The sequence below is a fragment of the Ranitomeya variabilis genome, chromosome 2 (assembly GCF_051348905.1).
Source record: "Ranitomeya variabilis isolate aRanVar5 chromosome 2, aRanVar5.hap1, whole genome shotgun sequence".
Lineage (NCBI taxonomy): Eukaryota > Metazoa > Chordata > Amphibia > Anura > Dendrobatidae > Ranitomeya > Ranitomeya variabilis.
This window is the reverse complement of record NC_135233.1, coordinates 568,138,716-568,155,368: the sequence shown is the minus strand read 5'-3', so window position 1 is coordinate 568,155,368 and position 16,653 is coordinate 568,138,716. Positions and strand designations below refer to the sequence as shown.

General features: G+C 45.3%; 1 protein-coding gene across 4 annotated transcripts in view; it reads left to right on the top strand.

Annotated features, from left to right (window-relative positions):
• C2H16orf78 (chromosome 2 C16orf78 homolog) overlaps nt 1-16,653 on the top strand; it is a 203,158-nt gene that overhangs the window by 112,261 nt on the left and 74,244 nt on the right. The gene's annotated exons all lie outside the window — the stretch shown is intronic.

Sequence of the window (16,653 nt, the reverse complement as noted above, 5' to 3'; positions counted from 1 at the left end):
ATCTCGGGTACCAAAAATTCCCGGATGCCCTGCCAACACCGAGGAATGATCCTCGGAAATAACTCTGCTGGTCCACTTATCAGGAACAAACAGTCTGTCGGGTGGACAAGAGTCAGGTCTACCAGCCTGAAATCTCTGCAACACACGTCGCAAATCAGGAGATATGGCCGACACGATTACTCCCTCTTTAAGAATACCAGCTGGCTCCGAGACTCCAGGAGAGTCAGGCACAAAGCTCCTAGAAAGAGCATCAGCCTTAACATTCTTCGAACCAGGCAGGTACGAGACCACAAAGTCAAAACGAGAGAAAAACAATGACCAACGAGCCTGTCTAGGATTCAGGCGCTTAGCAGACTCGAGATACATCAGATTTTTGTGATCAGTCAAGACCACCACACGATGCTTAGCACCCTCGAGCCAATGACGCCACTCCTCAAATGCCCACTTCATGGCCAACAACTCCCGATTACCAACATCATAGTTCCGCTCAGCAGGTGAAAACTTCCTAGAGAAAAAAGCACATGGTCTCATCACAGAGCAACCAGAGCCTCTCTGCGACAAAACAGCCCCAGCACCGATCTCAGAAGCATCCACTTCAACCTGAAAGGGAAGTGCGACATCAGGCTGGCACAAAACAGGCGCCGAAGTAAACCGGCGCTTCAGCTCCTGGAAGGCCTCCACGGCTGCAGGAGCCCAATTAGCCACATCAGAACCTTTCTTGGTCATATCCGTCAAAGGTTTAACAACGCTAGAAAAGTTAGCGATAAAACGACGGTAGAAATTAGCAAACCCCAAGAACTTCTGAAGACTCTTAACAGACGTGGGTTGAGTCCAATCATGAATAGCTCGGACCTTGACTGGGTCCATCTCCACAGCAGAAGGGGAGAAAATAAAACCCAAAAAGGAAACCTTCTGCACTCCAAAGAGACACTTTGAGCCCTTCACAAACAAAGCATTATCACGCAAAACCTGAAACACCATCCTGACCTGCTTTACATGAGAATCCCAATCATCAGAAAAAAACAGAATATCATCCAGATAAACAATCATAAATTTATCTAGATACTTCCGGAAGATATCATGCATAAAGGACTGAAACACTGAAGGAGCATTAGAGAGCCCAAAGGGCATCACCAAGTACTCAAAATGACCTTCGGGCGTATTAAATGCAGTTTTCCATTCATCTCCCTGCCTAATGCGCACAAGGTTGTACGCACCACGAAGGTCTATCTTGGTGAACCACTTGGCACCCTTAATCCGAGCAAACAAGTCTGACAATAGTGGCAAAGGATACTGAAACAACAGTGATTTTATTCAGAAGCCGATAGTCTATACAAGGTCTCAAAGACCCGTCTTTCTTGGCCACAAAAAAGAATCCCGCACCAAGAGGGGAAGAGGATGGACGAATATGCCCCTTCTCCAAAGACTCCTTGACATAAGAACGCATCGCGGCATGCTCGGGTACAGACAAATTAAATAATCGTCCCTTAGGAAATTTACTGCCAGGAATCAAATCTATAGCGCAGTCACAGTCCCTATGAGGAGGAAGAGCACTGGACCTGGACTCACTGAATACATCCTGATAGTCACACAAATACTCAGGAACTTCTGAAGGAGTAGAAGAAGCAATAGACACCGGCGGAGAATCGCAATGAATTCCCTGACAACCCCAACTCGACACAGACATAGCCTTCCAATCCAAAACTGGATTATGGGTCTGTAACTATGGCAGACCTAAAACGACCAAATCATTCATTTTATGCAGAACAAGAAAACGAATCACCTCCCGATGTTCAGGAGTCATGCACATGGTCACTTGTGTCCAATACTGCGGTTTATTTTCCGCCAGTGGCGTAGCATCAATTCCTCTGAGAGGAATAGGAACTTTTAAAGGCTCCAGGACAAAACCACAGCGCTTGGCAAACGACAAGTCCATAAGACTCAGGGCAGCACCTGAATCCACAAACGCCATAACAGGGTAGGAAGACAATGAACAAATTAAAGTCACAGACAAAATAAATTTAGGCTGCAAATTACCAATGGTGACAGGACTGACAACCTTGGTTAGGCGTTTAGAGCATGCTGATATAACATGTGTAGAATCACCACAGTAAAAACACAGCCCTGTCATGGTTCCCAATGGCAAGGGAACGTAAAAAACACATAAGTAACGAACGAGCTCTCGGGTGATGGAAACTCGAGTTGACCGTGAGCTAAATCTACCACACAACTAACAGTAGCCAGGGAGCATACCTACGGCTTCCTATATGCCACGCGCCAGCCGGAGGACTAACTACGCCTGGTAGAGGAAGAAACAGACCTGGCTTACCTCTAGGGAAATACCCCAAAAGATGATAGCAGCCCCCCACATGTAATAACGGTGAATTAAGAGGAAAAGACATACACAGTATGAAAGTAGATTTAGCAAAGAGAGGTCCACTTACTAGATAGCAGAAGGATACAAAAGAGGACTTCACGGTCAACTGAAAACCCTTTCAAAAACCATCCTGAAATTACTTTAAGACTCCTGTGTCAACTCATGACACAGGAGTGGCAATTTCAGCCCGCAAGAGCTTCCAGCTACAGAGAATTACAAAAACTGCAAACTGGACAAAAGGTACAAAACAAAAGGACAAAGTCCACTTAGCTGATCAGCAGACTAGAAGCAGGAACATGCAACCGAAGGCTCTGGTTACAATGATGACAGGCAAGAAAATGACTGGAGAGCAAGGCTAAATAGGAAACTCCCAAACACTGATGGAAGCAGGTGAACAGAAGAAGCAAAGTGCAAACAAGTCACCAGTACCACCAGCAACCACCAGGGGAGCCCAAAAAGCGGATACACAACACAGCCCATTCTGACGTCTATGATTTTGTCGTTCGGTTCTAGTCAGGATTCTATCACATTGCATTGAGACAAGTGTCCGTTCAGACAACACCGCCAGAGGATTAGCGGATTTGCGCTCCCGCAAACGCCGATCAATCTGAATAGCCAGCGCCATAGAATCATTCAGACTTGTAGGAATTGTGAAACCCACCATCACATTCTTAATGGCTTCAGAAAGGCCATTTCTGATATTTGCGGCCAGAGCACATTCATTCCATTGAGTAAGCATGGACCATTTCCGAAATTTTTGTCAATACACTTCAGCTTCATCCTGGCCCTGAGAGATAGCCAGTAGGGCTTTTTCTGCCTGAATTTCAAGATTAGGCTCCTCATAAAGCAATCCGAGCGCCAGAAAAAACGCATCAACATCCGCCAATGCCGGATCTCCTGGCGCCAACAAGAAAGCCCAATCCTGAGGGTCGCCACGCAAGAAGGAGATAACAATTTTAACTTGCTGAGCTGAATCTCCAGACGAACGAGGTTTCAAAGATAGAAACAATTTACAATTATTCCTAAAATTCCTAAATTTAAATCGATCTCCAGAGAACAGCTCAGGAATAGGTATCTTAGGCTCTGACATAGGATTGCTAACAACAAAATCCTGAATGCCCTGCACTCGTGCAGCAAGCTGATCCACACTAGTAATCAAGGTCTGAACATTCATGTCTGCAGCAAAGCTTCAAGCCACTCAGAGAAAAGGGGGAAGGAAGAAAGAGAAGAAAAAAAAAACAAAAACAAAAAAAAACTCAGAACTTCTTTTCTTTTAATCCCGCTTCTGCAATGCATTAACTATTCACTTGGCCTGGCATACTGTTATAATCCCAATGGCAGAGGATCTCAGAGATTACAGCAAAGTCTGCAAACATAAATACCAGCTCATAGGGAAGTGGTAACTAGGCTGACCATATACCTGATCCTAGCACAAACAACTAACAGTAGCCGGGGAACGTGCCTACGTTGATTCTAGACGTCTCGCGCCAGCCGGAGAACTAACTAACCCTGTCAGGGAAAATAAGACCTCTCTTGCCTCCAGAGAAAAGACCCCAAAGTTATAATACAAGCCCCCAACAAATAATTTAACGGTGAGGTAAGAAGAAAAGACAAACGTAAGAATGAACTAGATTTTAGCAAAGAGAGGCCCACTGACTAATAGCAGAAGATAGTAAGATGACTTATATGGTCAGCAAAAAACCCTGCAAAATATCCACGCTGAATATCCAAGAACCCCCGAACTGACTAACGGTGAGGGGGGAGAATATCAGCCCCCTAGAGCTTCCAGTGATATCAGGAATCACATTTTGTACAAGCTGGACAAAAATATGAACAATGCAAATAAACAAAAATAAGAAAGCAGGACTTAGCTTATCTTGCAAAGAACCAGGACCTGAAGACAGGAGCAAACAGAAATGAACTGATTACAACGATGCCAGGCACTGGACTGAGAATCCAGGAAGTTTAAATAACAACACCCCAGGCCTAACAAACCAGGTGAGTACCAACCTGGGAAAAGACAATCCAAGTGCCAAACCACTAGTGACCACAAGAGGGAGCCAAGAAGTATAGTTCACAACAGGGAAGGTACCAGAAGAGAGCAATAGGTTGAAGAGATGGGTTAGGGCTGGAATAAGCATGTTAGTGAGGTTGGGGAGCAGGTGGGAAGGCATGGGGTCAAGTGCACAGGTGGTGAGGTGTGATTTGGAAAAGAGGCGAGTAAGCTCTCCTTCAGTGATGTTGGAGAGGGAGGTTATTAGGGAAGGGCAGAGGTCTGGTATATGGAGTGGTTGAGGTGGTGGACAAGTAAAGGTTTGCCTTGTTTGGTCGATCTTGTTTTTGAAGTAGGTGGCAAAGTCCTCGGAAGAGATGAAGGGAGTTGGAGGTGGCAGTGGTGGGTGGAGGAGAGAGTTAAATGTGCTGAACAGTTGTTTTGGGTTGTAGGATAGTGAAGATACAAGGTTAGTGAAATAGGTCTGTTTAGCAGAGGTGAGGGCTGATTTGAAGTCAAATGTAGCATGTTTGAAGGCAGTGAAGTCGTCTGGCAGGCGTGTTTTCCTCCAACGCCGCTCCGCAACCCTGGATGCTTGTCGAAGTTTTTCTGTGACATTGCTATGCCAAGGTTGCCTATTGGTTTGTCGCACTGTGCCATGCATGAGAGGGGCGACTGAGTCTATGGCTGATGTGAGGGTCGAGTTAAAGAAAGCGGTGGCGCTGTCCGTGTCGTGCAGTGAAGATATGGAGGACAGGGGTAGGAGAGAGTCTGAGAGTCTGTGAGTGTCTAGATGTGCGAGATTTCTGTGAGGATGTGGTAATGGCTGGACATGGGGGGCAGGTGAGGAGGACAAGGATGAGAAGGTGAGTAGATGGTGGTCAGATAGGGGGAAGGGAGAGTTTGTGAGATTAGATAAGGAACAAAGGCGGGTGAAGATGAGGTCTAGTGTATGTCCGTCTGTGTGGGTGGCTGTGGTGGACCAACGGGTGAGTCCAAAGGATGAAGTAAGGGCCAGTAGTTTGGAGGCTGCTGGCTGGTGGGTGTCAGTAGGGATATTACAGTCACCCATGATGATGGTGGGGATGTCGGCAGAGAGAAAGTGAAGGAGCCAGGTGGAGAATTGGTCGATGAAGGCAGTGGCTGAGCCCGGTGGTCGGTATATGACAGCCATTTGGAGATTGGTGGGAGCGTAAATACGGACAGAGTGAACCTCGAAAGAAGGGAGGATAAGGGAGGGTGGGGGTTGGATAGGGTTGAAGGAGCAGTTTTTAGAAAGAAGGATACCCACTCCTCCACCATGTCTGTTGCCGGAGCGAGGAGTGTGGGTAAATTGGAGGCAGGAAGCAAGAAATCGTTTTACACTGGGTTCTAGGAACATTGGGGTATCTTGCCTCCCACAAAGGCAATACATTTGTACACATAGCTATATATATATATATATATATATATATATATATATATATATATATATATATATTGTGAGGTGCCAAGGGGAGAAGTACTAGAAAACAGATATGTTTCTCCCCGTTTCATTTCATATGTCTCCCGGTATTGATTGTGAAGCTGTTTATTTCAATGTAATCCGGTCCTGGTTTCTTTAGTGATCAGCGTGGAAAGGACTGGTGCTTCCCCTCCACACATGCAATCCAGGTTTTGACTCCTGACTGCTTCAGCTGATATAATCAGGAGCTGCTGGGATCTCACTCTCATCATCTGCTGGTCTGGGGAGCTGACACAGTAAGATGGCATGAACTTCTTTGTTATTGTGTAGGTTTATTTTGTAGTTAGAATCTTATTGTTAGTTAGTGGCCAGACGGCCTTAGACATTTTATTTTATGTTTAGTAAGCGTAACATTGTATGACAAGTGTGTACAATAAATACGTCTGGCTCATATCTGTGTGGAACTCGCCAACCTGCTATTGTCCATTGTGACTCCATAGCCACCTGCTTGGGCTAAAGCAAAGATCCCTGCTGAGTTATATCCCCACAAATGGTGTTTCGAATGCGGGCATAGTGGCTGTTTGACTGTGACTGCAGAGAAAGCGCTCTGTGTATGTCCTGGCTGAAAGCTCCTGTGTTTTTGAAGAGCCAAGAGTCCAGTAATATGGAGGAACTAGTGAAACAGTTATTGCAGGCAAATGTTCAACAACAGCAGACCAATACTTACTTCCAGCAAGCCCTGGACCAGCAAAACCAGATTCAGCAAGAGCAGTTGAATGCAATAAAGCAGGCTTTGGTTCGGCAGCCCCGAGATTAGGAAGACCGTGCACAAAGTGTTGCTAGTGCACGGAAAGCCATACAAAAGACTCTGCTTAAAATGACTGCTGACGATGATGTGGAAGCGTATCTCACCGTATTTGAACGTATTGTAGAACGTAAGTAGAATGGAGTGGTTGCTCCATTTCTGAGCAAAGATCCACAAAAGGCCTATTACGATCTAAGTGGAGTGGATGCTATGGATTATACCAAACTAAAAGGCGAAATCCTGGCAAGGCTGGGAGTAAACACATATGTACGAGCACAGAGGGTACATTTGTGGACTTTTGTGGAGCATCAGCCAGCCCACTCACAAATGCATGATCTCATCCATTTAGTAAAAAAATGGCTGCAACCAGAGACTTTGACATCTGCACAGATGGTGGAACGTGTTGTTCTAGACAAGTACCTACGTGTCATGTTCCCAATGGCAGGGAATTAAACACATAACACGGGCAAAAACAGGACGAGCTCTAGGGTGATGGAACTTGAGCTGACCGCGATCCTGAACCTCAACACTCAACTAACAGCAGCCGGGGAACGTTCCTGGGGGGGACTCTAGACGTCTCGCGCCAGCCGGAGATCTAGCTACCCCTATCAGAAGAATCACAGACCTATCTTGCCTCCAGAGAAATATTCCCACAGAAATAGCAGCCCCCCACATATAATGACGGTGAAATGAGAGGAAGGTACAAACGTAGTTATGAAAACAGATTCAGCAAAATGAGGCCCGCTTAAGCTAGATAGCAGAGGATACAAAAGGTGAACTGCGCGGTCAGCTTAAAACCCTTCAAAATACCATCCTGAAATTACTTGAACTCATGTGCCAACTCATGGTACATGAGTGGTAATTTCAGCCCACTAGAGCAACCAGCAGCAGAGAATTACATATCTGCAAGCTGGACTAAAAACATGAAAGCAAACATGAAACAGGGAAATCCAGACTTAGCTTGTCTTGAAGGCCTAGGAGCAGGTAGCAAAGGTAACAGAGACACACTGATACATTGATAGCCGGCAAGGGAATGACAGGAAAGCCAGGTTAAATAGGAAACACCCAGCCTCTGATGGACAGGTGGAAACCAGAGACCGCAACCCACCAAAGTCACCCAGTACCAGTTGTAACCACCAGAGGGAGCCCAAAAACAGAATCCACAACACCTACGGTCCTTACCCGCTAAGATACAGAGGTGGGTTGGACAGGGGGACCCATCTACGGCCGACCAGTTGGTGAATATGGTCGAACGCTACAATGCTTCTGAAAGCCTACTCCAAGGGACGTTATAACCTCGCTGGGCTCCCAAGAAATCGCCAGAAAATCCTGCGAAACCAACTTCATCTTCAAAAGAAGAGAACGTTGCAATGAAGGGTAGCCGACCCACAAAGGACTATGGAGGCAGTACGGTCTCACAGCCAGCCAGCAGACCCTTTCTGGGGTCCCCAGCAAGGAGGCAAGGACCTATACAGTGTTGGCGATGTCGCGGGCTTGGCCAATGACTACAGAGCCAATGGACTGTAACGTTATGAGGCGTCTTTCATTATATGTACAGTAGGTCTGTGTTGCAGAGGTCCTTACAGGAGACGAACAACACGTGTGTTGCCTTGAGGTCGATGGCCATAGTGTGAATGCCGTCTTGGATTCCGGCAGTCAAGTAACTCTGGTACATGCCAGTTTGGTGGACCCTAGAGCCCTAACAAACTTATCCATGTGCATTAGTTGTATCCATGGCGATATTAAAAACTACCCCACTGCCTGGGTCACCCTTGCCACGTCCTAAAGTCTATGGGACATGACGTAATATTGGGGAGAGACTTTTTCTTATTTTGGGAGTTGTGGAGCCTTAAAAATGGCATGAACACTCTAGTTGAAGACGGTGCCGTGGGGCTACCCCCTGACCCATTGCAGCAAAATGAAAGGGGACCCATCTCAGAGGAAACTCCAGAATCTGTAGACTCTCCTCTGGCTGTATATGCAGTCAAGGCAGATGAACTAGAGGAAGCTATAGAAATGCCGGGCCTTGAGCTGGCCCGTGGTAAGTTCGGGACCGCTCAACACCAGGATCCTACTCTGGCAAGGGCATGAGAAAATGTAAAGGTCTCTGAGGGAAGACCATTGTACCCAGGGGCTCAAAATGAGTTCCCACATGTGGCGGTGCAACAGGGTATGCTGTATCACACAGATAAAGTGCGAGGAGTGGTGGTAGAGCAACTAGTGGTGCCCAAGTCCTTTCGCCAAGTAGTTTTGGATCTGGCACCTAAACATCCCTTGGGGGGACATCTGGCCGGAGAAAAAACAAAACACCGTATTCTGCAACGTTTCTTTTGGCCGAGTCTAGGGGGAGACGTGACCCAGTATTGTCAGTCCTGTCCTACGTGTCAATTGACCGCACCTATGTCACATTTTAGAAGCCCCCTTGTGCCCTTACCGATAATAGATGTGCCCTTCGAGAGGATAGCAATGGATATAGTCGGTCCATTAGTTAAATCTGCCCGGGGTCATCAGTACATTTTGGTAGTACTAGATTATGCCACTCGTTATCCTGAAGCAGTACCCCTGCGGAATGCCAATGCGAAGGCAATTTCAAAGGAGCTTGTTAATATGTTTTCTTCTACCGGCATTCCGAGGGAAATACTAACGGATCAGGGGACCCCCTTTATGTCTCGTATACTTCAGGACTTATGTAAACTACTAAAAATCTCCCACTTGCGTACTTCAGTATATCACCCTCAGACTGACGGGTTGGTGGAGCGATTTAATAAAACCCTGAAGGGAATGTTGAAAAGGGTGGTAGACAAAGACAGGAAGGATTGGGATGCTCTCCTACCATATCTCCTGTTTGCTATATGTGAGGTACCCCAATCCTCCACAGGCTTTTCGCCTTTTGAGTTAGTTTATGGGCGATGTCCTAGAGGCCTGTTAGACATTGCCAAAGAGACTTGGGAACAAGAGGTGACTCCTTATCGTAGTGTAATTGAACACGTAATGCTTATGCAAGATAGAATTGAGGCAGTCATGCCAATAGTTAAAGAATGTTTAGAACGTGCACAACATGCCCAAAGTACGGTATACAATCGAGCGGCTAAAACACGAGTCTTTCAACCCGGAGACAGAGTGTTAGTATTAGTACCTACTGTAGAAAATACATTTCTTGTGAAGTGGCAGGGCCCATACGAGGTCTTGGACAGAATAGGTGAAGTGAATTATAAGATACACCAACCAGATAAGAGAAAAACCGAACAAATCTACCACATAAACTTGCTTAAGGCCTGGCGGGACAGGGAGAGCCTAATGGCAGGAGCTGCCCTTGATGAGGGACCTCGAAGGGTACCACCATCTATGGTAAATGACCCCCAGGTAGCACTGCCAGAAGTGGGTATTGCAGAGACACTATCTGAAAGTCAAAAACGAGAGACCAAGGAATTCATAGAGAAACGCAGAGGTTTTCTCAGAACTTCCTGGCCGTACTCACTTAATTAAACATGACATTGTTACTGATCCACAGGCGTGGGTACAGCTAAAACCATATCAAATTCCAGAGGCTCGGAGACAAGCCATTGCCCAGGAAGTCGAGAAAATGTTAGAGCTTGGAGCTATTGAGGAGTCCCAGACCGATTGGGCTAGCCCAATCATACTGGTGCCCAAACCCGATGGGACTATTCGATTTTGTAATGATTTTCGGAAATTAAATGAGGTATCGAAATTTGATGCCTACCCGATGCCAAGAGTTGATGAACTTATAGAGAGACTGGGTTTGGCCAGGCACATATCCTCTATTGACTTAACAAAAGGTTATTGGCAGATTCCCCTCACGGATTCAGCCAAGGAGAAAACTGCCTTTGTCACGCCCCAGGGACTCTTCCAGTACCGTGATATGCCATTTGGGTTGCATGGTGCCGCAGCCACCTTCCAACGTCTAATGGATATTGTCCTAAAACCCCATGTCCAGTATGCGTTCGCATACTTGGACGATATCATTGTCTTTAGTGATGACTGGGACACACATTTGTCAAAAGTACAAGCCGTCTTGGACTCGCTAAAAACCGCTGGGTTGACTGCCAATCCGAAGAAATGTACTTTGGGATTGGAAGAGGCTCACTATCTGGGATATAGCATAGGGCGAGGAGTCATAAAGACACAGTCCAATAAAGTGGACGCTATTCAGAATTGGCCATGACCGGTCACCAAAAAACAAGTTGGTGCTATTTTAGGAATCGTTGGTTATTATAGGCGCTTCATCAAACATTTTGCCAACATCGCGGCCCCTCTCACAGATCTTACCAAAGGATCGAAATCTGTCACAGTAAAGTGGAACGCAGAAGCAGAGGAGGCCTTTCAACATTTGAAAACGGTCCTCTGTGGCCAACCAGTGTTGGTTGCCCCTGACTTTAAATGGGAGTTTATTGTCCAAACGGATGCCTCTGGTGTTGGCCTCGGTGCGGTGTTGTCACAGGAAGTGAATGGCGAGGAACACCCAGTGGGCTATCTAAGCAGAAAACTTACGAGGGCAGAAAAGAATTACAGTGTGGTTGAGCGGGAAGCCCTGGCTGTGAAATGGGCCCTATACACCTTACGCTATTATTTACTAGGTCTCCAATTTAGGCTAGTGACAGACCATTCACCCCTAACGTGGATGTCCCGGGCAAAAGAGGGCAATGCGAGGGTGACACGCTGGTTCTTAGCATTGCAAGGTTTTAAATTTTCCATTGAGCACAGGGCAGGCGCAGCGCACGGGAATGCAGATGCGTTGTCTAGAACGCACTGCTTGGCGACTCGTTGTGTCCGACCCTACGGGCTCGAACAGAGGAAGGGGGTGTGTGAGGTGCCAAGGGGAGAAGTACTAGAAAACAGATATGTTTCTCCCCGTTTCATTTCATGTGTCTCCCGGTATTGATTGTGAAGCTGTTTATTTCAATGTAATCTGGTCCTGGTTTCTTTAGTGATCAGCGTGGAAAGGACTGGTGCTTCCCCTCCACACATGCAGTCCAGGTTTTGACTCCTGACTGCTTCACTCTCATCATCTGCTGGTCTGGGGGAGCTGACACAGTAAGACGGCATGAACTTCTTTGTTATTGTGTAGGTTTATTTTGTAGTTAGAATCTTATTGTTAGTTAGTGGCCAGACGGCCTTAGACATTTTATTTTATGTTTTGTAAGCGTAACATTGTATGACAAGTGTGTACAATAAATACGCCTGGCTCATATCTGTGTGGAACTCGCCAACCTGCTATTGTCCATTGTGACTCCATAGCCACCTGCTTGGGCTAAAGCAAAGATCCCTGCTGAGTTATATCCCCACAATATATATATATAGACGATAGTGTAGTTTACTCTGTGCATAAGTGTATACAGAGATTTTCACAAGACTTGTAAAAGTGTAAGACAAAATGACACAAGTCGTTGTTTGCACACAGTGCGAGTATCTGCTGGACACACTGTTTGGACACACAGTGTCTGATAGGCAAATTCTTGGGGTATTCCACTGTTGAGCATACGAACCTCTAGACATATCGATAAAATGAAAGTATGGGCTAATATTTTTTGCATGCCCCAAGGGTGTAGCTAGGTGGTGCAACTCTGGCATCTCCTCCAAATGCTCACTGTAAGGGGGGCTCCAGCAAGTCACTTTGTTTGGGCATCTAGATACAGAATAAATGTCAAATTCTGGCCCACAAGGTGATTATATTTGACCCGCAACACCAGCATCCCCCCATTCTACCTGGCATCACACTTCCAACTGTATCAGCATCCTGGATGCCTATACGGTTGAAACCCATGATCAAAGAGGGAAGCCGTATGCTCCCTCCCCCATCATTTTCCCTCTGCATCTGACGTCTCAGTGCAGCGGGGCAATGATGTCACTATTTTGCACCCTCATAGCATATAACACAGCCCACGTAGTATATAGCACAGCCACGTAGTATATAGCACAGCCACGTAGTATATAGCACAGCCACGTAGTATATAGCACAGTCACATAGTATATAACAGCCCACGTAGCATATAACACAGCCCACGTAGTATATAGCACAGCCACGTAGTATATAGCACAACCATGTAGTATATAGCACAGCCTACGTAGTATAGAGCACAGCCCACGTAGTATATAGCAAGCCACGTAGTATATAACACAGCCACGTAGTATATAACACAGCCATGTAGTATATAGTTTGGGCACCATATCCCTGTTAAAAAAAGAATTAAAATTAGTAAAAAAAATTAAAATTAAAAAATAGTTATATACTCACCTTCTGGTGGCCCCCAGATCCAGCCCAGGCCTTTAGCGATGCTCCCGCCAGGTCCGTTCCCAGTGATGCTTTGCGGCAATAACCCGTGATGATGTGGCGGTCTTGCGAGACCGCTACGTCATCTGGGGTCATTACCGCAAAGCATTACTGGGACCGGAGCATCACGAGGAATGGGAAAAGTCGCCGGGGACGCCGGAAGGTGAGAATATCACAATTTTTTATTATTATTTTTTACATTATATCTTTTTACTATTGATGTTGCATAGGCAGCATAAATAGTAAAAAGTAAAGCGGTGTTTAAATCCCGCCCCAATATTGCTGAATCATCGACGCGGTATTTACGTTACACACAAACAGACGGAAATGGACCTTAGACAATTATATATATAGATGTGTATGTGTATATATATATATATATATATATATATATATATATATATACACTCACTGGCCACTTTATTAGGTACACCTGTCCAACTTCTTGTTAACACTTAATTTCTAATCAGCCAATCACATGGCGGCAACTCAGTGCATTTAGGCATGTAGACATGGTCAAGACAATCTCCTGCAGTTCAAACCGAGCATCAGTATGGGGAAGAAAGGTGATTTGAGTGCCTTTGAACGTGGCATGGTTGTTGGTGCCAGAAGGGCTGGTCTGAGTATTTCAGAAACTGCTGATCTACTGGGATTTTCACGCACAACCATCTCTAGGGTTTACAGAGAATGGTCCGAAAAAGAAAAAAAATCCAGTGAGCGGCAGTTCTGTGGGCGGAAATGCCTTGTTGATGCCAGAGGTCAGAGGAGAATGGGCAGACTGGTTCGAGCTGATAGAAAGGCAACAGTGACTCAAATCGCCACCCGTTACAACCAAGGTAGGCCTAAGAGCATCTCTGAACGCACAGTGCGTCGAACTTTGAGGCAGATGGGCTACAGCAGCAGAAGACCACACCGGGTACCACTCCTTTCAGCTAAGAACAGGAAACTGAGGCTACAATTTGCACAAGCTCATCGAAATTGGACAGTAGAAGATTGGAAAAACGTTGCTTGGTCTGATGAGTCTCGATTTCTGCTGCGACATTCGGATGGTAGGGTCAGAATTTGGCGTAAACAACATGAAATCTTTGGGATGTGGTGGAACGGGAGATTCGCATCAGGGATGTGCAGCCGACAAATCTGCGGCAACTGTGTGATGCCATCATGTCAATATGGACCAAAATCTCTGAGGAATGCTTCCAGCACCTTGTTGAATCTATGCCACGAAGAATTGAGGCAGTTCTGAAGGCAAAAGGGGGTCCAACCCGTTACTAGCATGGTGTACCTAATAAAGTGGCCAGTGAGTGTATATATATATATATATGTATATATATATATGTATGCACACTACATACAAAATATATACTGTAAATATAGTAATATATATATATATATATATATATATATATATATATATATATAGTGATGCAGTGACCCCTGTAATAGGTAGGGGGCGCTGCATGGTCTCCCCGGTATGTGCACGGAGTCGTATTGAGGCCGTAAGAATCGACCTGCAGTGATGTCAGGATCACGTGACCAGCCCAGGTGATCCATTACTGTGGGTGTGCTTACGGGTACATAATGTGGCCAGGGTGTGGGTCACGTGGTTCCAGTGTTTGGATCTGTTAGGTCCAAGTGCAAGGTCCTGGAAGCCTGTGTTGGAAGACCTAGGAGGAGGCTTCCTGGAAAGCACATGGTTTGGACCTGGTGGCCTGTGGTGTTGGACTAAGTCCTGAATAGCACCCAGACAGGCCACATGCCTCTGTGGTTGGACGGTCCCAGGTGGGATGGACGTTCTGAAGACCACAGTGTGATCATGGTCCTGGACAGTCTGTGTTAGAAGCTCCTGTGAGTGGAGTCTTCTTGGAGCACCTGAGAGACTGTGGACCTGGATGATCGGTGTTGGGGAAGCTACCGGCCTTCGGTGGCTCTGGACTGACTGATGTGTGCCGGCCAGGCAAGTTGGTGAACCCCGTAAGGCAGTTTCCCCATGAGAGAGGACTGACAAGGAGTCAGCAGATGGAGCAGGAGCTCCCATAAGGTACCTCCATAAACTGTTGGTGCTTGTAACCTGAACTGTGTGGTAACCCACGGCAACTGGTCTGTGAGGACCAGCGTGCTTAGTTGCCACAGAATAAGGGCCTGAAACTGGAAGTGATGACCTGCTCGTGGTATGGTTTATGAGGCATAATAAACCGTATGGACTGTTTTGTTTTAAAAACCCGTGCCCGTGTGCTGAATATCGCGGCCAAGCGAGTGTCCCCCAACACACTCAGTAGGGATAGTCTTACAATATATATATATATATATAATGTGTGTGTGTGTGTGTGTGTATGTATGTATATATATATATATATATATATATATATATATATATATATATATATACGTACACTGTTAATTTTATATTTTCCATTTGCATACTAATGGAACAGAATAGAAATATCTATGAAACTAATTCTAATAACCTGCACTGATTATGTCTAGAATTTGTATCAATTCTCACTAGATGGTTTAGCGCAAAACATTTATTTTAATTTGTTAGAGAAATGAAATTTCATGTAAAATGTATCTGTATGTCACATTCAATTTTGCAACGATTGAAATAAAATATGTCCTGTTTTTTTTTTTTGTAATGGCAAGGCTCTGACAGTTTAAGGTTACTAAACAATAGCAGGGCCTTGGACAGGCGTAATGCATGGTTTACTTGTTGCTTTCACAATAAAGACACAAGCAGAGTCGCAGTTTTCAAGGATTTCAATCCATCACTTCATTGTACTGTTCATGGAACAGACAAGTACAAATTTGGGCAAAATAACATTATGTCCGCAGCACGTTCTTAAAGGGGAAAAAACATCAAAACTAAAAAATGTAGAGGGGCAATATGTAAATGGTGTATTTGCTACTGCAGAATTGTATGGAAATCCTTTTGATTAAAGGGGTTGGCCCCCTCTTTGAATGTCCCTTTCATGTGAACTAAATTCCGCGAATAAAGAATTTACTAAATACATTGCTTATGCAAATCCTGCTGTAATCTGAGCCACTCTTGTGGTTACATGATTTCTGTCAGAGAATCTCCTGGCTTCCTGCGATATATGGGCGTGGCTTGACATTGGTGGGCGGGGCTTATCATATGGGTGGGCGAGGCTCCATTCAGTAGCGCTCATGTCGTTCCAGTTGTGCATGCTGCTGCTGTAGGTAAGCCTCTCCCTTGTATCTGTGTGTATGTAATAGGGTAAATATACATTACACTTCATGCTTCATTTCCCCATCACTACTTACATGCAATTTTTAGAGAACTGAAGACTTATTCCCTAAAAAACTGATTTACACACTTTAATAATGTTCCACGTTGGACAAAATTATAAAATAACCCAAATTTTAGCTACTCTACAAAGACTTTCTATAAAAACTTAAGGCCTCAAGAACCCCACTGTTCTGGATTGTCGAGGATGGACATGTCCTTTGTTGACTGTTATCGGTTATTGTTGACCCTCTTGCATTGGAGATACCACCTAGTTTCCTACGTTGTCTTATCTAATGCAACAAGTTTTAGTACAATTAAATATGTGAAACATTGTAATATATTTTAGAGAAATCTGCTTTCTTCCCCATTTATGAGTCACTTCTCACCCTCCTTCCTGACTCCTTAATTTGTCATCAAAAGCAGCTGCTATTCTTCTCAGTGGCAGCAGCACAAACTTGCAGCACAGTGAGGTGTCAGGTTACACTTCCTATTATACTCTAT